Source organism: Papio anubis, chromosome 2 (assembly GCF_008728515.1).
Source record: "Papio anubis isolate 15944 chromosome 2, Panubis1.0, whole genome shotgun sequence".
In the NCBI taxonomy this organism is placed as follows: Eukaryota; Metazoa; Chordata; class Mammalia; order Primates; family Cercopithecidae; genus Papio; species Papio anubis.
Window position 1 is genome coordinate 145,396,263 of NC_044977.1, and position 22,624 is coordinate 145,418,886.

General features: G+C 36.9%; 1 non-coding gene across 1 annotated transcript; it reads right to left on the bottom strand.

The window, feature by feature from the left end:
* Positions 1 to 4,357: 4,357 nt before the first annotated feature.
* On the bottom strand, positions 4,358 to 4,468 carry LOC116273896. Its single transcript, XR_004182400.1, has one exon. It is a non-coding gene; the product is annotated as a U6 spliceosomal RNA (small nuclear RNA).
* Positions 4,469 to 22,624: the final 18,156 nt, after the last annotated feature.

Here is a 22,624-nt window from a genome sequence, read left to right on the forward strand (position 1 = left end):
CATAAATTTAACTTAGTCAGACAATCTTAATGAGTGAGGTTATTCTGGCCCACAAAACACAGCTGGGAGAAATAGACATGCAATCATAAATAGGAATGTGTCTTCCTGATTCTTGGCAGCCAAGTTCCAGAAACACAGTTACTGGCTCTCACAGCCTCTCAGTACAAATAAGAAGAATTACAGGAACTAAGACGGTTTGGTTCTTAGTAGAAATTAAAAAAAAAAAAAAAAAAGCCATACATAGTCCAGAAATATAATGATGCTTACTCTATATGGAAAGTTAATTTATGATAAAAGGATGTTTTCAAAGGAATAAGTCAATAAATAAATGACTATTTTTCATTGAATAATCATTCAATAAACTCTGGTAAGGAAAACCTTAGCCAACATGGAGCCACTTTTGTTTAGCTAGTGCATTTCCAGACTCGCTTTTGTCCATATCAATCTCAGAAGCTAAATGTGTGGTCTGTGTGTGTGATAGAGAGAGAAAGAAAGAGAAAAAGGAATATGAAAATGTTATGTTCCTTACTTGCTACAGCAGAAGAACAGGTACACAATCATCTAAAAGCCATGTAAGATGTTTTTGATATATGTTTAAAAGCATGATAGCTAGATTATAGTTCTACTCTACAGCCCTACGTCTATTACTTTCTCAGCTTCCTTGTATCTAGGGGCCCCATGTAGTCAGGTATTGTCAGTGAAACATAACCATAACTGTATTAGGACTTTTAGTAAAGCATTTACTTTTCTGTAAAAAGGGGAAGATGTTGCCGGTTCTATTTTTCTGATTACTTCTTCCTCCAGGGAACACAATGTGATACCTGAAAACAGAGCATTGATCTTGTGTGAACAAGTCAACAAGCCAATACTCTAAAGGTGTAAACTAAAAACCACAGAAGGAACACAGGTCTTTGATGATACGATGAAATTGTTTTCCCTGTCCTGGACTACCTACCTCCAAAATTCTTAGCTGAGACCATTAAGGTGTTATTGCTTAAGTCACAAGTGTTCAGGTACACTGTAACATGAAGCTGAAAAGATTGTTATCTAATACGACCATTTAGAAAAATTAAAATATGATTTTAGGCCACATACAAATATAAATCTAGATATAAAAATAGAGAAGTAGAATTCAACATTAACGTTCCTTTTATGCAATAAATTAAAAAACAACTACGGCAAATGAAAACTAAGACAATTGAAAAAAAAGCTTGCAATATAAAAGACGACACAGTGCTTATCCATAATGAGGAAAGAGCTTCTGCAAATATATGAGACAAATATACTGAAAGAAAATAGGAAAAGCACAGGAACATAAAAATCACTAAAAGACAGTATTAATGGCCAGTAAAAATAAAATTATGTTCAAAGTATCTATTAAAGAAATGAATCAGAATAGAAGATTCAAAAATCTGAATTATCCATTGTTATCAAAGATTCAAGAAAGTATATATACTTGGCAGTAAGGTAAATTGATACAACTAATCAGGAGAGAAAATTTGCTTCAAGTGCATTCATTCTAAATGTATATTTTAGTCGAGTAAGCAATTTTGCCTGTAGATTTGCTAAGTAATCACAAAAGCTTTCAAAGATGTGTCAGGGTGCTTGCTGCAACATTGTTTTAATATTCTCAGTAAAATAAATGAAGACATACTAATGTTCACCAATGGTGACTTAGTTAATAAATTATTGTTCAAACATAGAATGGAATCATCTCCTCTTAACAATGAAATAGATTGGTAGCCAAGTAGATGGGAGTGGAAGGGAAGGAAGCAGGGATGAAAAGTATCTGTAATATTGTTGGTAAAGGAAAACCAAGCCCTTCTCAGAGCATGTGAACACTGAAATGAAATTGAATGAGATGAAATAATACATTTAAAATGTTAATAAACAAAAATAATTACATGTACACTAAATAGAGCATTCTAAAATTCAAAAATCTAGAATACATACCAAAATTTTGACAGTAAATATTTCAATGTAGGGTCAGGCATAATGGGGGAAATTAAATACTACCTTAAATAATTCTGTGTTTTTAAATTTTTGAACAATAAACCCATTTAATATATAGATATAAAAATACATATAAGCACACACACGGCTCATACACACACAATCGTTAAAGTACAACTATTTTTCAAAATAATTATTCAGATTTGCCTTATAAGGAAAACCTTGTGACATTTGAATTCATAGGAAAAAAAGTTAAGAATAAAATTTTTAAAAATAATGTTTCTTTTCTATATGACTACTGTCAACCTTTCTTTTCAGTTGTTTCTAACTAAATCCATCTTTGGTACATATCTATTTCATTTTTTCATTGATTTATTTGTCAGAATGTCTAACTCATAAAGATGGATAAGTTTTCCTGGGATTTATCATACTACCCAACATATTAGAATCTCAGCTGTTAGTATTTTATTTCACAAAATTCAGTGGTTATTTGATTTGATATGGCATCAATCCAACATGAGAACTCAAGGTGGGAAAGATATATTCACCCTTTTTAAAAAGTGTTTTAAATTGTTATATTTATGGGTGCATTGTAGGTGTATAATTTATGAGGATGTATGTGTCCTTTCATCAAAATAATAAATAGGACAAGATATATACTCTGAAATTAGTTGGTATCTAATTTACCATCAATGCATACTGTAATACTTTCATTACTAGTTTATTTTACAGCACGTAAGTGCAGTAAGAAGAGAAGTTGAGAAGGTGGAATTCATTTCTTAATGTACTGGTCTTGAGGTGCTTATGGAACATCAAAGTCCAGAAAATTTGCAAGTACCTGCCAGGAGAATGCTCTAGCTTAAAGTTTTGAACTTAGAAATTTAAACCGTGAGTGCATGACGTAAAACCTTGAAGCTATATAGCAGGAAAAGATAAGTGTCAAAAGTGGAAGAAAGCCCTAGGACACCATACTTTCAAGAATAGAAGAGACCACAAGGGACAGAGCAAAACTGCCTAGAGAATAGCAGGAAAAACAAAAGTCTGATGCTTTAGAAATGAAGAGAGGAGAGATTTCTATAAAGTGGGCAGTGATTAACCAGGCTAAATGCTACAGCAAGTTAACAAAAAAGATAGGATTTAGTTATTTCCTTTGGATTTAGATCTTAGAATATTTTTAGGCCTTGGAGAAGGCAGTTTAAATTTATTTTGTTGAGGGTCCTAATTTAATGCATCTGGGCAAAATGAAAAGCAAGAAAGCAGATAAACTAGGTGACTTTTAAAAATACAAGAAAAATAACTTAGAATTAACATAAAAAGTTAATAACAATCACGATGATCTGGGAGAGGGTAACACTGCCAGGTCGTAATGAAGCCGGGACTATTTTATTTTGCTGCAGAGGAATTACCAGAAATATAAACAAAGTCCAGAGAATAATAATATAAAATCAGCTCAATAAACCTGTTATTCTAGTAAGAGTGAGGTACTTATTCCAGAATCAAAAGCCTGCACATTCTGTTAATCATGAGTTAAAAGATTAAGCTCAGATATAATTTTTCTGGGGTTATAGAAAAAACACAAAGAAAAATAAAGAATTAGATAAAGAATTAGAGCTTCTAACTTTGAATAAATTCCTCTGTATGGGTTGCATGCAAACCCAGATGTCATGGTTCCATATTAGATTTTAGAAAATATAATTTATCAATTAAAGTTAGCAGTAGAACCTAATTATAGAATTAGAAAATAATTTAGAACAGAATGTAGTCTGGATATTCACATATTGTATTTACATTAAAATTGTATCTGTTATTCTAAGGGAAGAAATTATTCCTTCTTGTGTATTCACAACTGTCATTATCTTATTCCTAAACCTGCTTATTCTCCCTGACACCATCCAGTCTATCCTACAATCCATTCTCCATATAATTGCTAGATTAATCTTTTTTTTTTTTTCTTTTTTTTTTTTTTTTGAGATGGAGTCTCCTCTGTCTCCAGGCGGGAGTGCAGTGGCGTGATCTCGGCTCATTGCCACCTCTACCTCCCGGGTTCAAGTGATTCTCCTGCCTCAGCCTCCCAAGTTGCTGGGACTACAGTTTTGTTTTTTTGTTGTTGTTGGGATTTTTGTTTTGTTTTGTTTTTGTTTTTTTCGGTATTTTAGTAGAGATGGGGTTTCACCATGTTGGCCAGGATGGTCTCGATCTCCTGACCTGGTGACCCGCCCTCCTCAGCTTCCCAAAGTGCTGGAATTACAGGCATTAGCCACCACACCTGGTGTAGACTGATCTTTTAAAACTAAGTGTCTGAAAGTGCCTTTTAAAGTTCAAAATGGCGCAATGAAAATAACTTGTCTCTCCTCTCTCCTAAGTCCCCAATACAATTATAGCAAACGCAAATGATGATAGACAAAACAACCTCTCAAATTTGCATCACAAATTTGTGTGTCATCCTTGTGCAGGGGCCATGCTAATCTTCTCTGTATCGTTCCAATTTTGGTATATGTGCTGCCAAAGCAAGCACAGGATATTTTTAAAAAGATACTCATAAATTCTAGGCTGAAATTCCAAGTCATATTGGAACACTGATGGATCGAGGAATATGTGAACCTATCAGTCAGATTAAATGTGTACATGCGAACAGTCTATGATGGAGAAAAGTCCTTATCCCAGGGAGCTACCTGGCTCAAAGACAGCAATACCATGCAAGGTGGGAGTACGAAGAACAACTAAAAACAGAGTTAATTGAAAGTCTGTCTAATGCTCTAGTCAGGTGTCCCACACCAACCTCACTGCTAGCCTCTTCCTTGTCTCAATGAACGCTAAGCCTAAGCAGCCCAGCATTATACTTTCAGGAATCCAAATTAGTACTCTTATTGAATCTTAATTAATTGCACAGGGAGAACCAAGATTTTGAAGTTTCTGGAATGGCTTCCCACGCCAAAGGAAGAAGTTCTCCTCATTTTAGCATCCAAAGAGTGATTTTCCTCATCTGCTCACCCTAATTGCGATAAGCACAGTCTCTACCTTGGTTCCCAATCCTAGTCCTACTAGTGGGAGAGATCTAGTAGAAAAATGGACAACAGTATATACAACGGAGAAAAATAACAAGAGTCACCAGTCTTCCATTCTTAAATATAAGTGAACTAAGAACCACTACATATATGAAGCATAGAAAACCAAGATAACCAAAACATAGCTGACCAATGAAGAAACAAATGGAAATCAAAAAACATAAAAAAACTTTAAAAACAAAGTTTTACTGTATTTTGAGGAATTTGAAGAATTAATACATCCATTAAGGAAGAAAAAAAGGGTCTGAAAAATAAATAAAAGGAAATGTAAATTACACATGCAATATAAACATATTACTATGTTCCTGGAACAGCTATGATTTAGTATAATCCAAAGAAAATTTTTATTTTCTATTTGAATTAAGAGTTTTCACTCCCTTTCCAGGAAATATTTTAACATAAGTGTTGGTAAGAAGCATAATCTACAAATTATAAATATTATGTCTTTTCATTCTCAAATAAAGATAAGTATCAGCAATAAAGACATCACTAACCAAAACAAGAAAAAGTAATCAAAACATGTAGATTTCACATAAACAAATGTATAATCAGTTGCTGACTGTTTTGCTTACATATGCTTAATAAATGCACCAGTCACTCTGCACTTTGGCACAAGAATTAGGAGCCAGATTTGTGTATTAGTAAAAGAAAATAAAACAGAATCTTAATTTTTTGCTTTATTTCATAATATTATAAAAGAAAGAAAAGGAAAATTGTAAATGTATAATCCACATGAGTGATTCACAAACTGTCACAAGTAATTGACAAACTGTTAGTTGTTTTCTTAGATATTAGTATTACTTTTCTGAAGCAAATATAAAATTCTGTCATATATATATTATAAAACATTTTCAGCTACAGGAAATTAATGTTATCTCCTTCTTACCCACAGTCTTTAATAACCACTATGAATGAACTATTCACCTTTTCCATGAGATTGAATGTACGGAAACATTATTGTATTGCTTTGTATTATAAATAACATAGATTTTGCAAAAATAAATATTATAAGTAAAGTAGAATGGATTTTTAAAAACATGTATTCAATAATTATAAAATGATTTACAGTGACTGACCCTTAAAGTAAACTCTTTGCTATGACTTATGATTCTTTCTCATTGTGGGAGGTAAAACATATTTCAACTCTTGATATTCAAGTTGTAATTCTATCCCTTTGTTCTCATAAAATAGGGTCCACCATGTGCATTTATGACTGCAACAGACATTTATATAGTCACATCACTCACTGTGTTTATGCCTGGTTGTATCTTCCAGAGAATACCAAAATGTAAATCTCTTTGCAAGATGGAATGTTTCAGTTATTCAAACTGCAAATTGAACAGCTGTGAGGGCTGAGGAATTATCAAAAATCACCACACAGGATGCAGATTTTAATTCCTGCCCTTCACACATTTATGTACAATTACAAAAACAAGAAAACAAAAACAAACCTGCACATGTATTAGCCTACAAGAGAGGGAGGCAGTGAAACCTCAAGGTTAAAAAGTTGAAATATCAGTATAACACCTTTCAAATTTAATTCTGAAGCAAAAAGAATGACATCTTAATTTTAAATCTCAGCCTGACTAACTTTATTCAAATTTAACTATGCTTGAGGCACTCTGATTTCCCTGCATTCATTTATGCTTTTCCATCTCCCTTAGTACATTTTTTTTTCTATTTTTCTACTGGTCCAAATACTCTTCATATTTAGTTTTTGTTTTTATTTTTGAGGCAGGGTCTCACTCTGTCACCCATGCTGGAGGGCAGTTGTGTGATTACAGCTTATTGCAGCCCTGACTTCTGGGCTTAAGAAATCTTCCCACCTCATCCTCCTTGAATAGCTGAGACCATAGACACATGCCAGGATGCCTGGCTAATTTTTTGTTGTTGTTGTGTTTTTGGTTGGTTGGTTGGTTGTTTGTTTGGAGAAATGAGATCTCAGTATCTTGCTCAGGCTAGTCTCAAACTCCTATCCTCAACCTATTCTCACCAAGCTTGGTGAAATACTGAACAGGCATGAGCCACTATGCCTGATTCACTTTATCTTTTAACGTCAACATAGTTTCTGCCTCAAAATTGTTCTCTAATTTTTTTCCAGTGTGTGTTACTTTCTCCATTCACTTCATGTTAAAAAAAAAAAAAATGCAATGATAAGTTTATTATGAAATTACCATATTCTACTGTGTATTACAGCTATTTACTTTCTGTCCCTGATGCACTTTCTTTATTAGACTGTGAGCTTGTTCTGGGCAGGATTTGACTCAGAACCATTTTCCTGTCTGTTCTCCATGGTGTCAAGAACACTGTGCTTTGGATATAATTAATTTCCATAAAGATCAATTGTCTTATTGTAGAACAGATGAAAATTTAAGCAGATACTTGTAATAGCTAAGACTTGACTAATATTCATCATTGAAATTTCAAAATGGAGAGTATGTCAATCTTCCATCACAACCATCCATGTAAAATGAACAAACAAACAAACAGGAGTTTTACGTAACTACAAGCTCAGGTAACTGCCTAGAAAGCCAGATGTTTACCGAGATGAACTGACAAAAATATATATGTTATATCCATAACATAGGGGTAGCTATTGCATTGCATGTGTCAATAATTGATTTGGTTTGGCTGTGTCCCCACTCAAATTTTACCTTGAAATGTAATAATTTTCATGTGTCAAGGGTGGAGCCAGGTGGAGATAACTGAAAAATGGGGTCAGTTTCCCTCATATTGTTCTTCTGGTAGTGAATAAGTCTCATGAAATGTGATGGTTTTATAAGTAGAAGTACCCCTGCACAAGCTTTCTTTCCTGCCACCATGTAAGATGTCCCTTTGCTCTTCTTTAATCTTCTGCTATGATTTGTGAGGCCTCCCCAATCATGTGGAACTGTGAGTCCATCAAACCTCTTTCCTTTATAAATTTCCTTTATACCAGTCTCAGGTATGTCTTTATTAGCAGCATCAGAATAGACTGATACAGTAAATTGGCACAGGGTAGTGAGGTGTTGCTGTAAAGATACCCAAAAATGTGGAAGTGACTTTGGAACTGGATAACAAGAAAGGATTGGAACAGTTTGGAAGACTCCAAAGAAGACACAAAAATGTGGGAAAGTTTGGAACCTCCTAGAGACTTGTCAAATGGCTTTGACCAAAATGGTGATAGTGATATGGGCAATAAGGTCCAGGTTGATGTGGTCTCAGATGGAGATGAGAAACTTGTTGGAACTGGAGCAAAGGTGACTCTCGCTATGTTTTAGCAAAGAGACTGGTGGCATTTGCTCCTGCCCTAGAGATCTGTGGAACTTTGAACTTGAGAGAAATGATTTAGGCCATCTGGTAGAAGAAATTTCTAAGCAGCAAGGTGTTAAAGAGGTGACTTGAGTACAGTTAAAAGCATTTGGTTTTATGCATTCACAAAGATATGGCTCGTAATTGAAACTTATGTTGAAAAAAGAAGCAGAGCATAAAAGTTCAGAACATTTGCAGCCTGACAATGTGATAGAAAACAAATACTCATGTTCTGACGAGAAATTCAAGCCAGCTGCAGAAATTCTCATACGTAACAAGGAGCCAAATGTTAATCACCAAGACAATGGGAAAAATGTCCACAGGGCAGTACAGAGGTCTTCACAGCAGCCTTTCCCATTACAAACTGGGGACCTAGGATGAAAAAATGGTTTCCATAGGCCGGTCCAGGGCCTTGTTGTTTTATGCAATCTCAGGACTTCGTTCCCTGCATCCCAGCTGTGGCTAAAAGGGGCCGATGTAGAGCTCAGGCCGTTGCTTCAGAGTGTGCAAGCCCTAAGTCTTGGTGGCTTACATGCAATGTTAGGCCTGCAGGTGCATGAAAGTCAAGAATTGAGGTTTGGGAACCTCCATTTAGATTTCACAGGATGTATATAAATGCCTGGATGTTGAGGTAGAAGTTTGCTGCGAGAGTGGAGCCCTCACTGCTAGGGCAGTGTGGAAGGGAAATGTGGGGTGGGAGCCCCCACGCAGCATCCTCACTGAGGCACTGCCTAGTGGAGCTGTGAGAAGAGGGCCACTGTCCTCCAGACCCCAGAATGGTAGATCCACTGACAGCTTGCACTGTGCTCCTGGAAAAGCTGCAGTCAGTCAAAGCCGGCCCAGGGAAGCAGCCGGAAGGGGGGCTTAACCCTGCAAAGCCACAAGGACAGAGTTCCCAAGACCATGGGAACCCACCTCTTGCATCAGTATAACCTGGATGTGAGACATGGAGTCAAAGGGGATCATTTTGGAGCTTTCAGATTTTACTGCCTCACTGGATTTCAGACTTGTCTGGGGCCTGCAACCTCTTCGTTTTTGCCAATTTCTGCCATTTGAAATGCATGTAATTACCCAATGTCTATACCCTCATTGTATATAGGAAGTAGCTAACTTGCTTTTGATTTTACAGGCTCATAGGCAGAGGAACTTGCCTTGTCTCAAATGAGACTCTGGACTGTGGACTTTTGAGTTAATGCTGAAATAAATCAAGTTGTTGGGTGACTGTTGGGAAGCGTGATTGGTTTTGAAATGTGAGAATATGAGATATGGGAGGGTCTAGGGCAGAATGATATGGTTTGGCTGTGTCCCCACCCACATCTCATCTTGAATTACAATAATCTTCAGGTGTCAAGGGTGGGGACAGGTGGAGATAATTGAATCACAGTGGTGGTTTACCCCATATTGTTCTCATAGTAGTGAATAAGTTTCATGAGATCTGATGGTTTTATAAACAAAAGCTCCCCTGCACAAAGTATCTTGTCCACTACCATGTAAGATGTGTCTTTGTTCTTCCTTTGTCTTCTGCCATGATTGTGAGGCCTCCCCAGTCATGAGCAACTGTGAGTCCATTAAACCTCTTTCCTTTATAAATTACCTAGTCTCCGTTAGGCCTTTATTAACATTGTGAGAACAGACTAATACAATGATATTACATCTTGGATGTTATAAGCACTATGATTATTTTTACTTCAGTAGTAAAATATCTAAACTGTAGTTTTAGAATTTGGAACACATAAATATAACATACATTATAAAACAAAATGGGTTTGGGCAATATTAAAATATGAGTGTCACTCAGTAACTTAAAAACAGAATCTTAAGATGTATTAACTGCCCAATTTTATGTCTATTCAATAGATAAACAGGTTATTCATTGATTGACACATGGGAGGACTAAATAATACATATTCACTATTCTGATGATATTTCTAGGAGACAAAAAAATTTGTAATAGAACATTAAAAAAGTTCTGTGGAGAAATTGAATAGTTAAAGAACAAAAAGAAACCTCTACAAATTTTGGAAATACCTCACAGAATCATATTTTAAACAAATCACCACATGGTGTGGAAAATTGATGGACAAACCCTGCTGCTGAGATCTGCTATTTTACTTCCTCTGGCATAAATATAATATACTATCTGAAAATCCCCAGACGTTTAAGAAAGATCTCAGAAAAACTAAAATCAAAACATAAAAGAAACAGAGACATTGCAAGTAGCAAGAAAAAAAGTGGGAGAAAATCCCAATTAATAATTAATATCTTGTGGAATATTAAAAAAAAAAAAAAAACCTACCTAACAAGGATAAGAAACTTTTTTTTTGAGACAAAGTCTCGTTCTGTTGCCAGGCTGGAGTGCAGTGTCACAATCTTGGCTCACTGCAACCTCCACTTCCTAGGTTCAAGCCATTTTTCTGCCTCAGCCTCCCAAGTAGCTAGGACTACAGGCGCATGCCACCCATGCTCAGCTAATTTTTGTATTTTTAGTAGAGAACAGGGTTTCACCATATTGACCAGGATGGTCTTGATCTCTTGACCTCATGATCTGCCCACCTTGGCCTCCCAAAGTGCTGGGATTACAGGCATGAGCCACTGTGCCTGGTTGAAACTTTTTTTTTAAAGGATATTTGGGGGAGGCAGGAGGAGTTGAAAATAGGAAACTAAATTTTAAAATTAATTTAAGGTAAGAAAGATAAATTGAGAAAACCTGCCAGAAATTTAATAATAAAAAAAAAAAAAAAACAGAAAAATAAGGAAGAAAAGAAATGAACGGGGTAGGGAGGAAGAGAGAAAGAATGGGAATAAAAGATAAAATTAAATTTAAATATCCTATTGTAAGATGGCCACAGGTTTACGTTGGCCAGTAAAAAGGGAAATAACCATTGCAAGCAAAGTTGTACTCACTAAAAGGCCATGCTACTCTGATTCAGAAGATGCTAATCTTGGTAGTTTTTATGCTCTGTTTCATATTTCATGAAGGCAATTTTCCCTCTGGATTCCTGGGTTTTGCATCTGTGGATTCAACCAAGTGCAAATCAAAAATATTCAGAAAAAAATAATGTAATAGAACTTCAAAAACCAAAACTTGAATTTGCTTTGCTGAGTACTATGTTGAATCCACACAAATGAAGTAAAATGTGTGGATTTTAATAGACATTGTAAATAATCTAGAGATTATTTAAAGTATAGAGGAAAAAGTTTGTAGATCACATGCAAATACAAGACCATTTCATATGGGACTTAAGCATCCACAGATTGGGATATCTGAGGGGGATTCTGGAACAGCTCTCCCAAGGATTCCAAGAGACAATTGCACTCTTTTTCAAAATAAAATATTTCATTTCTTCTACAAAAAAGAATTATACACTGGATGTGGTGGACTCATGCCTGTAATCCTAGAACTTTGAGAAGCCAAGGTGAGTAGAACTCTTGAGCCCAGGAGATCGAGACCAGCCTGGGAAACATGACGAAACCCCATCTCTGCCAAAAGTATAAAAATTAGATGGGCATGATAGACATCTTTAGTCCCAGGTATTGGTAGCCTAAGGTGGAAGGATCAGTTAGCCTGAGAGGTTGAGTCTGTAGTGAGCCATGATCATGCTACTGCACTCTAGCCTGGCAACACAGTGATATATTTTCAAAAAAAAAGAAAAAAAAACTATATATAATTTGTAAAAGAGTTTGATATGGTTTGTCTGTGTGCCCACCCAAAATCTCATCTTGAATTGTAATCCCCATAATTCCCACATGTCAAGGGAGAGACCAGGTGGAGGTAATTGAATCATGAAGGCAGTTTTCCTTATGCTGTTTCCCTGGTAGAATAAGTTTGCCTTATGCTGTTTTCCTGATCTCATGAGATCAGATGGTTTTATAAGTGTTTAGTAGTTCCTCCTGGGTTCGTTCTCCTTTCTGCTGCCTTGTGATAAAGGTATCTTGCTTCCCCTTTATGCTTCTGCCATGATTGTAAGTTTCTTGAAGCCTCCCAAGCTATGCAGAACTGTAAGTCCATTAAACCTCTTTCTTTTATAAATTACTCAGTCTTGGACAGTTCTTTATAGCAGTGTGAAAATGTGCTAATACAGTAAATTGGTACCCATAGGGAGTGGGGTACTGCTTAAAAGATACCTGAAAATGTGGAAGCAACTTTGGAACTGGGTAACAGGCAGAGGTTGAAACAGTTTGCAGGGCTCAGAAGACAGAAAGATGTTGAAAAGTTTGGAACTTCCTAGAGACTTGTGGAATGGCTTTGACCAAAATGCTGATAGTGCTATGGAAAATGAAGTCCAGACTGACGTGCTCTCAGATGGAGATGAGGAACTTGTTGGGAACTGGAATAAAGGTGATTCTTGCTATGCTTTAGCAAAGAGATTGGTGGCATTTTGCTTCTGCCCTAGAGATCTACGGTACTTTGAATTTGAGAGAATGATATAGGGTATCTGGCAGAAGAAACTTCCAAGCAGCAAAGGGTTTGAGATGTGACGTGGGTGCTGTTAAAAGCATTGAGTTTTAAGCATTTGCAAAAAGATGATTTGGAATTGAATTTACGTTTAAAAAAGAAGCAGAGCATAAAAGTCTGGAAAATTTGCAGACCAATCATACAATAGAAAAAAAAAATCATATTCTGGGAAGAAATTTAAGCAGACTGCAGAAATTTGCATAAGTAACAAGAAGCCAAATGTTAATCACCAAGACAGTGGTGAAAATGTCTCCAGGGCATGTTAAGGGTTTTCATGGCAGCTACTCCCTTCATAGGTCTGGAGGAATAGGAGGAAAAAGTCATTTCATGGGCCAGGCCCAGAACCTTACTGCTTTGTGGAGTCTCAAAACATGGTTCCCTGTGTCCCAGCTGCAGCTAAAAGGGGCCAACATACAGTTGAGGCCCTTGCTTCAGAGGGTACAAGCCCCAAGCCTTGGAAGCTTACATGTGGTGTTGCTCCTGCAGGTGCACAGAAGTCAAGAATTGAGGTTTGCGAACCTCCACCTAGATTTCTGAGGATGTATGGAAACACCTGGATACCTAGGCAAAAGTTTGCTGCAGGGGTTGAGCCCTCATGGAGTACTTCTGCCAGGGCAGTATGAAAAAGAAAATGGGGGTTGGAGTCCCCACAAAGAGCCCCCACTGGGGCACTGCCTAGGGGAGCTGTGAGAAGAGGGCCACTGTCCTCCAGACCCCAGAATGGTAGATCTACCGACAACTTGCACTGTCCACCTGGAAAAGTCACAGGCAGTCGATGCCAGCCTGTGAAAGTGGCTGTGAGGGAGGCTGTACCCTGCAAAGCCAGAAGGGTGTAGCTGCCCAAGGCTGTGAATATCTCCTTCTTGCATCAGCATGGCCTGGATATGAGACATGGAATCAAAGGAGACCACTTTGAAGCTTTAAGATTTGACTGCCCCTCTCCATTTGGGACTTGCATGCAGTCTGTAGCCCCTTTATTTTGGCCAGTTGCTCCCATTTGAAAAGGGTATATTTACCCAATGCCTGTATCCCCATTGTATCTAGGAAGTAACTAACTTGCTTTTGATTTTACAGGCTCATAAGTAGAAGGAATTTGCCTTGTCTCATATGAGACTTTGGACTCGGATCTTTTGGGTTAATGCTGGAATGAGTTAAGACTCTGCGGGAGTGTTGGAAAGGCATGATTGTGTTTTGAAATGTGAGGACATGAGATATGAAAGGGGTCAGAATCAAGGGTAGAATGATATAGTTTAGCTGTATCCCCAGCCAAAACCTCATCTTGAATTGTAAACTCCATAAACCACATAATCCCCACATGACAAGGGAGAGACTAGGTGGAGGTAATAGTATCATGGGGGCAATTGCCCCCATACTGTTCTCATGATAACGAATGAGTTCTCACAAGATCTGATGGTTTTATAAGTGTTTGGTAGTTCCTCTTGCATTCATTTTCCTTCCTGCCACCTTGTGAACAAGATGCCTTGCTTCCCCTTTACCTTCCTCCATAATTGTAAGTTTCCTGAGTCCTCCTTCGCCATGCAGAACTGTGAGTCAATTAAACCTCTTTCCTTTATATATTACTCTGTCTTGAGCAGTTCTTTATAGCAGTGTGAAAATGGACTAATACAGAGATCTCGAAGTACTCCGCAAAGGTGACTCAGCTCTATTGTAATGGGAGAAAATGCGCTTCTTTTGAGAGGTCCCTCTGAAACTCATATCCTATGGTTATTCCAGGACTCAAGGGATTTTTTTTGTGGGTACATAGTAGGTATATTTATGGGGTACATGAGATGTTTTAAGGTCTCAAGTCTTCTCCAAAAAATGGACTTTGAATTTTCACAAACTCTAATCCAAAGTAAGTATTTCCACAGCATACGACACTGACAGCTTTTGGGATCATTTGGAGCTACTGTGGACCTGTACCAAATTATTACCTGTGAGCACGAGGTTAAGCACCAAAAAAGCACCATTTTTCCAAATCTTGGAACTTCAAACAAGCATTTTTATGGGCAGGACAGATGGTAAAGTTTAACTTGATTGATTCTTGAGGACTTGGCCTCCCAGATAGGGAGTTAGCTTGCAGAACTTCTGATAGAATGCTGAGAGTGACTCAGAACCATCCATATGATAAAACTGCTGCAATTGCAATGGAGTTCAATACCTAGTCATACCAAGATTACAACTGGTTCTCCCACAAGCATGAATGCTGAGTAGAGGAATAGTGCTGACAACCAAGGTTCTGACATATCTTACTGCTATCAGGAAAATATTATATTCAGGAATGATAACCAAAAATATGACTGGGATGGCATGGGAGCTGAGCAATTAGAATAGATGCTGTGATTGATGGAATTATAAAGATTTCTCCCCAAGTTTTCTTTACCCTGGTTATTTGATCAAACAGTAGTCTAGATTTAACTAAGGCTACCAATCAGTTGACCTTAAGATGGGAATAGCATTCTGGATTATCCAGGAGGGATTTAATGTAATCACATGAGGCCTAAACAGCAGATGAGGTAGTCAAAAAGTTGCATCAGAGATGGAGGTCAGACAAATCACTGGCCCTGAGATGCAGGGGCCCTTGTGGACCTAAGGGTGGTTCCCCAGCTGACAACTAGCAAGGAAGCCAGGACCTCAGTTCTACATACTCAAGGTAATGGATTCTGCCAACAACCTAAAGGTGTTTGGAAGTGGATTCTTTCCAGGGCTTCCCACTAGTAAAAGCCCAATTGACCAACACCTGCTTTCAATCTCATGTGACCCAAATCAGAGAACCCACTTGTGATGGTTAATATTGACTGTAAGCTTCATTGTATTGAAGGATGCAAAGTATTGTTCCTGAGTGTGTCTGTGAGGGTGTTGCCAAAGGAGATTAACTTTTGAGTCAGTGGACTGGGAGAGGCAGACCCACCCTCAATCTGGGTAAGCACCATCTAATCAGCTGCCAGCACAACTAGAATAAAGCAGGAAGGAGAAGATGGAAGAGCAGACTTGCTGAGTCTTCCAGCTTTCATCTTTCTCCTGTGCTGGATGCGTCAGACTGCCCTCGAGCTTCAGGCTCCAAGTTCTTCAGCTTTTGGACTCTTTGGCTTACACCAATGGTTTTCCAGGAGCTCTCGAGTCATTGGCCAAGGACTGAAGCCTGCACTATCAGCTTCCTTATGTTTGAGATTTTGGGACTCGGACTGATCCACCAATGGTTTCCTTACTCCTTAACTTGCAGATGACCTATCATGGGACTTTACTTTGTTATCATGTGAGTCAATTCATCTCAATAAAGTCCCTCTCATATATAGACATATACCCTATTAGGTCTGTCCCTCTAGAGAACCCTGACTAATACACCACTCAAGCCTACCCAGATTTCTGACATACAGAAGTGTGAGGCAACAAATTTGCGTTGTTACATGCTGCTAAATCAGTGGTAATTTGTTAGAGCAGCAATAAAAATGACCAAAAAAAAAAAAAAAAAAAAAAAACCACTAATATAAGTGTCAACCAATTTGTATAACTTGCATTCAGGCACATAACTGCTAAATATCAGCCCAGACTATGCCATAAAATATTTTACCTAAAACTAGTAGCACTGCTGTCAACATAAATAGCAAAGAGAGAGGCTCTCTAAAAGACAAGATGTTTATTTGAGAATACAGCATTACAATTAGAGTATCCCTACCGTAGTACACCATGCTCATATTCAGGAATATAAAGAAAGACAAAGGTTTTTAATGGAAAAAATTAGGATTACCTAATTATTTTTTAAAAATTATCATTGGCTACAAAGATCAATAAGATGGGTGATACCAATCTGAGGTTGTACAGGCAGTTGCTGGGCAGACGTTCTTGCAGAAGGACTTTTTGTGTAAGGTTGTGGTAGCCTTTGTGCAAGGTTGTGGCTTTGTAGAGTCTTTTTTCCTATCAGGCATGTAAGCATGAGAACCTTCTCTTCATGGCCTTTCCAGGCTTTATTTGTCAGGATTTTCCTAATGGAATCATTACTGATCCATTTTGATTCTGACAACTTTTGTACTGCCAAACTAACTGCTGAATTACAGAAAGCTTGTTTGTTGCATATTTATTTCTGCATTCTATCTGCAAGCCTGTATGGATAAAATAGATACCAGACTCCTCATTCTCCATGTACACTAGTTCCATTTTGTACCACTACTTGTTAGCAACAACAAATAGGACTGATTACCTAATGATTTTATTCCTAGGACTTTAACTCACCCAAATAACTCTAGGTGCTCATATATTTGATATATAAGGTTGCTCACCATGTTATATATAATAATAATGTTTAAATATATTATGATATAATTATTAGAAGAAATAATATGCAAACCTTGAAATACATTTGTAGGGATCCAGTTGTCATGTATAATTGGAAAGTAGGAAAGTAAATTGTATCAACAGTCTGAAGCAATTTTATTAAAAATACAAATAGAACTGCACACACAGAGAAGACTGGAAAGAAGAACATTATGTTTGAGAGGTTGTTAATATGTGGTAAGGTTTTAGAAATTCTTATTATTTGTGTATGTTATAAAAGTTATATTTATTATGACTTTGTAATATATAGAACTTTTATAAAATAAAAAAGGTAATTAAGAAGACAATAATCTGTAGAATTAGCCTTCTATTTATATATATGTCACTAACTCTACATACTTCCTTGCCAAATTAACAATTTCGCAATTTAAAAATAAAATTGACCTAAAAGGCCTAGCATTAGTTTGAACACAAACATTCTAGAAATATCCAGATTTAGAAATCACTTAGTCCACTGCATTGCTATGAAAGAATACTTGATACTGAGTAATTTATATATTTAAAAAAATGTTTATTTGTCTTACTGTTCTGCAGGTTGCAAAAAAAGCATGGTGCCAGCATCTGTTTCTGGTGAGGGCTACAGGCTGCTGCCACTCATGGCAGAAGGGGAAGGGGAGCCAGTGTTTCTAGAGATCACATGATGAGAGAAGAAGCAAGAGAGAGAGGAGGGAAGTGCAGAGTGAGAATTCACTCATTACTGCAAGGATGGCACAAAGCCCATTCACATAGGATCAACTGCCATGACCCAATCACCTCGTTGTCACCCCACCTCCAACATTAGAAATTAAATTTCAACATGAGTTTTGGGGGAAAAACATCCAAACTATAGCAAGCAGCTTCAAGAAAAGCTTAAGTGTATGATATATTGCCCTACAATCATCACTTCGATTTGGCAGTTTGCTGTTTCTGTCCTTCATGTCACTATTTTACTGGTCCCTTACGAGCATTAACATATTCTGAACACTGTGAGTCTTCTACTAAGTCACAATAAATAAAGTCTTCTTTATTTTTCATCCTACTACTTCATTTTGAGTATGTTAAGACAGTACAAACTAGAAGGCAAATCACTGGAAAGTTGCTATCTTAATTTCTCACTTTAAGTAACATCTTATGTAAATGACGTCTATATAGAGTACTTTATTTGTGATTTTCCTTTTCAAATTCTTCATGCTATTATTATTTCCTGGTATTAATATTATACATATGAAAATAATATTTGTATGCCAAGACCAGCTTGGTCATGGAGACCCTAACCCAGCGGTGCTAGAGGAATTAAAGACACCACACACAGAGAAATATAGAGTGTGGAGTAGGAAATCAGGGGTCTCACAGCCTTCAGAGCTGACAGTCTCAGAAATTTACGCATGTATTTATTGACAGCAAGCTAGTCATAAGATCTACTAAAAGTATTCCTTACGGGAAACAAACGGATGGGCCAAAATAAAGGGATAGGTTGGGCTAGTTATCTGCAGCAAGAGCATGTCCTTAAGGCACAGATTGCTCATGCTATTGTTTGTGGTTTAAGAACGCCTTAAGTAGTTCTCCACCCTGGGTGGGCCAGGTGTTCCTTGCCCTCATGTTTGTAAGGAAGAATTTTAAATTAAGTTCATTATTTAAAAAATTATATAGATACGCTTAAAAATACATAGAGACTATATTTATCAAAACTATTTTAATTCTTCAAAATCATTTTAGCCATCTAATTTAAAGCTTAATAATCTAAGCACACATCAGCCTTCATGAATAAAAACATCTTATTTTTCATGCATATTATCCTAGAAGTAGATATAAAAATCAATGTTCATGTAAAAGCAAATGTGATAAAATTCTTTTGGAAAGCATTTTGACAAGATGATAAAGCATATCAAAATGTTCACACACTATGACCCAGAAACCCACCTGGAAATTTATCTTCATGAAATGATTCAGAAGTTAAAAAAATAGAAAAATGATGGATATTTATTCCCGGTTTTTAAATTTTATTACAATTATGAGCATTATGAAATCTATAACCATCTATTGTGAATTGTTGAATTTCTCAACTACTATAGCCCAGACTAAATTTAACCTGGTAATACTACAATTTGCAAAGGAATGAATTAGACATTCAGTACCCAGTGAAGGAAAGGTTTTAATCTGCTTGCCAGACTAACAAGTGAAAGTTACTTTCTTTGAAGTAATATTATATTTATCAAGCTAGCTATGAAAATTTTTTTCTTTATGATTATCTCTTTACAGATAAATGACTCAATCTATAAATGAAATTCCTGCTTTGGTATAAATTTGTATTATATTAGTTTGCAGATGAATTCAGGTCACCATCTGAATTTTCAAACCTGCAATAAACATTAGTAATTACTTTCTTATATCACAAAAGAAATAACTAGCAGCTATCATTACTGGAAAATTCAAGATTAAAATATTACCTTTCTAAAATATAGATAAAATTTTGGACAACCACCAGTACCGAACTTGTGAAAGGAGAGCTAACATCTAAGAAACCATATGTGGTTGCCACATGTTACTGTTTGTTTTCAATTTTGATTCCACTGGTGACCTGGGTGTAGGTGTTACAAATAAAGAGTAAAGTGATCAGAGGACACAGCAAGCAAAGGGCAAACAAGATAGAGTATAAGTAATTGTGATGTTTATCTATAGACCTTATGTAATATGTTACCTATATTGAACTCAGGTTAGATTTATATATGACAGATTCATAATGATTTTAAAGAACTAAGGGCATTATTGACCCTTTTTGGGTTTTTGTGATATTTTACTTTGTTTACATTTAGCATTCATAAAGGAGCATGAATTTCACATCTAATCTCCGCCTCTGACTGAGTAAGCAAATGTTTGTACTTCAGAAGTATGAACCCTTTTGTGATGGTTAATTGTATGTGTCAAACTGACTGGGCCAAGAAATGCCCAATAGCTTGTTGAACATTATTTCTGGGTGTGATTTGTGATATCATGAGGTAATAAGAAATATATATTTGGTATCTGCCCCTAGATTTCAGCACAGAACTCCTAAAACTCTCTTAATTTCTTGAACAATGGGAGTGTTAGGTGCATCCTTTGCTAGATTTTTTGTCTTGATCCAGGTTCTTGATGCAGACACCCTCATTAATCCCTTGGAATTTACTGTATGATAGGAATATTTCTTGTTCTAGTGAGATAACTGTTGATGAGCTCCCAGATAGCCTCAGGAGCAAGCGGTTATCAAGAGAGACAACCATGTAATTAGAAGGTTGGAACTTTAAAGTCCCAACCCCTGGGAACACAGGGAGAGAGGCTGAAAGTTGAGTAGATAAGCAACAGCCTATGATTTAGTGAATCATGCCTACATAATGAAGCCACCAAAAAAAGGACTGGGTTTGGGGAGCTTCAGGATTGCTGAATCCATGTAGGAACCTAGAGGGTAACACACTCAGAGAGGTTATGGGAACTCCATTCTCCCTACCCCAGACCTCACCCTGTGCATCTCTTCATATGTTCATCTGTATCCTTTATCATATCCTTCATTTATATAATAAATCAGTAAATGACAGTATTTCCCTGAGTTTTGTGAGCCATCCTAGCAAATTAGTCAAACCTAGAAGTGGGTCATGAGAACCCAATTTATAGCCTGTTGGTAAGAAGTATAAGTGACAATTTATTCCTCGTGATTGGCATCAGAAGTGGGGGCGACATTTTTTGGGGACTGATCCCTTAACCTGTAGGATCTGACTCTAACTCCAGGTAGACAGTGTAAGAACTAAATTGAATTATAGGATACCCAGTTGCTGTCCTTTTGGCATGTGAAGAAAAATACATAAACATCCATTGTCAGAAAGTGAGTGCTGAGTAGTGGGTGAGAATAGGAAAAACAAATTTTTTTTTTCTATCTCTTATAGACTGTGAGGGCGTTCCCCAAAGAGATTATTGTTTGCATTAGCAGACTGAGTAGGCAATATCCAATCCACTGAAGGACAGACGAAATCGAAGAAAAAGGCAAAGGAAGAGATGATTTTGCCCTCTCTTCTTCTGCTAGGGCATGCATCTTCCCCTGCCCTCAGACATCAGCATTTGTTGTTCTCAGACATTTAGACTCTGGAACCCACACCACTGGCTTCCTTGATTCTTAGGCCTTCAGGCTTGGATCGGAACTACACTACTGGTTTTTTTGTGTCTCCAGCTTCCAGATGGCAAATTATGGAGCTTCTCAGCCTCCATAATCCCAGTAGCCAATCCCTCACAATAAATCCTTTCTATCACCTGTATGCTTCCTGTTGGTCCTGATTCTCTGAAGAGCCCTGACAAATACACCTTATATCTGAATCTTAGGATCTTCAGTTAATAGGGTTTCAAAGTGGTCTCAGAACTTTATATTAAAATGTCTCTTTCCTTGTTTTTGCTTGTGATACCTCCAGGAAAATTTATGTTTCCAATTAATAAATGTAGAGTTCAATGCATTCACGGTGAAGTTTAGGTTTTCATTACATATTATGGTTAGTGATCATGATATTTGCCTATAATGTCTTTTGAGTAAGCTTGGTTAACAGTAATTGAAGTAACTTTAAAAAAAATTCTAAATGTATTGCTGTATTTCATTATCTTCCCTTTTATTCTGCAACCCACTGAAATATAGTTTCTAACCCCACCATTTAAATAAAATTGACCTTTCTGTAATTGGTAATGGCCTTTTAATTGTTAGAGCTCAAGTAAACTTTTAAATATTGAACTAAAAGTGAGAAGAAATCTATGAAAATTCTTTTCTGTGTGTGTTTCAATTTCTATAATATTTGTCTCTTAAGATGGTCACTCAACAATTGGCTAAATAAGTAGAAACCTTTAGGCCGTAAATCTAACCATTTTGTTTGGTTTGGAAGGTTTGGATTTGTGGTAAGTGGTAATTGTTTGCAAAGTGAATAAATGAAGCAGTCAAGTTCATCAGGTGGTGCTTGATAAAACCATAGCTGCAACTGGCTAGCCTCATAGATAGATTCAGCCTGTGCCTCCTCCCAGAGAAACCGGCGGCAGCAGCACGCTCACTCCCTTCCTGCTGGCTAAAAGAATGCTCTCTTTCTCTCCCCTGCCTGAAGAAAACATGGTAACTACATTAGTAAAACCAGAAACTACACTGTGAGTTCCTACTTTCTTTCCATTCAGATAGCATCTGCCCAGTAGGCTTCAGATTGTGGCATAACATTGTGGGATATATCTTCTGATTATTCACATTTTTTCCTTTATGGAACTGGGGGGATGGGGAGCATAGTCAATCAGACATTGTGTTTTACCACAAGGTATATGTAAGTATTCTTTCACTGTCACTAGGTAAAAACAAAAGGACATGATACTATGTGAACTGTGAAGCAGGACTTGACGACCACAGCTCCAAATTCTTTTATTTCCTTTCAATTTGTGACACCATTCATCACTTCCTTATGTAAGTCTGTCATATTTTAGTTTCATAAAAACCCCATTGCTGTCTTACACATCTTTCTTGGTCTTCTCTTTCATTTGCTTTAGGAAAGATTAACAAACCCAT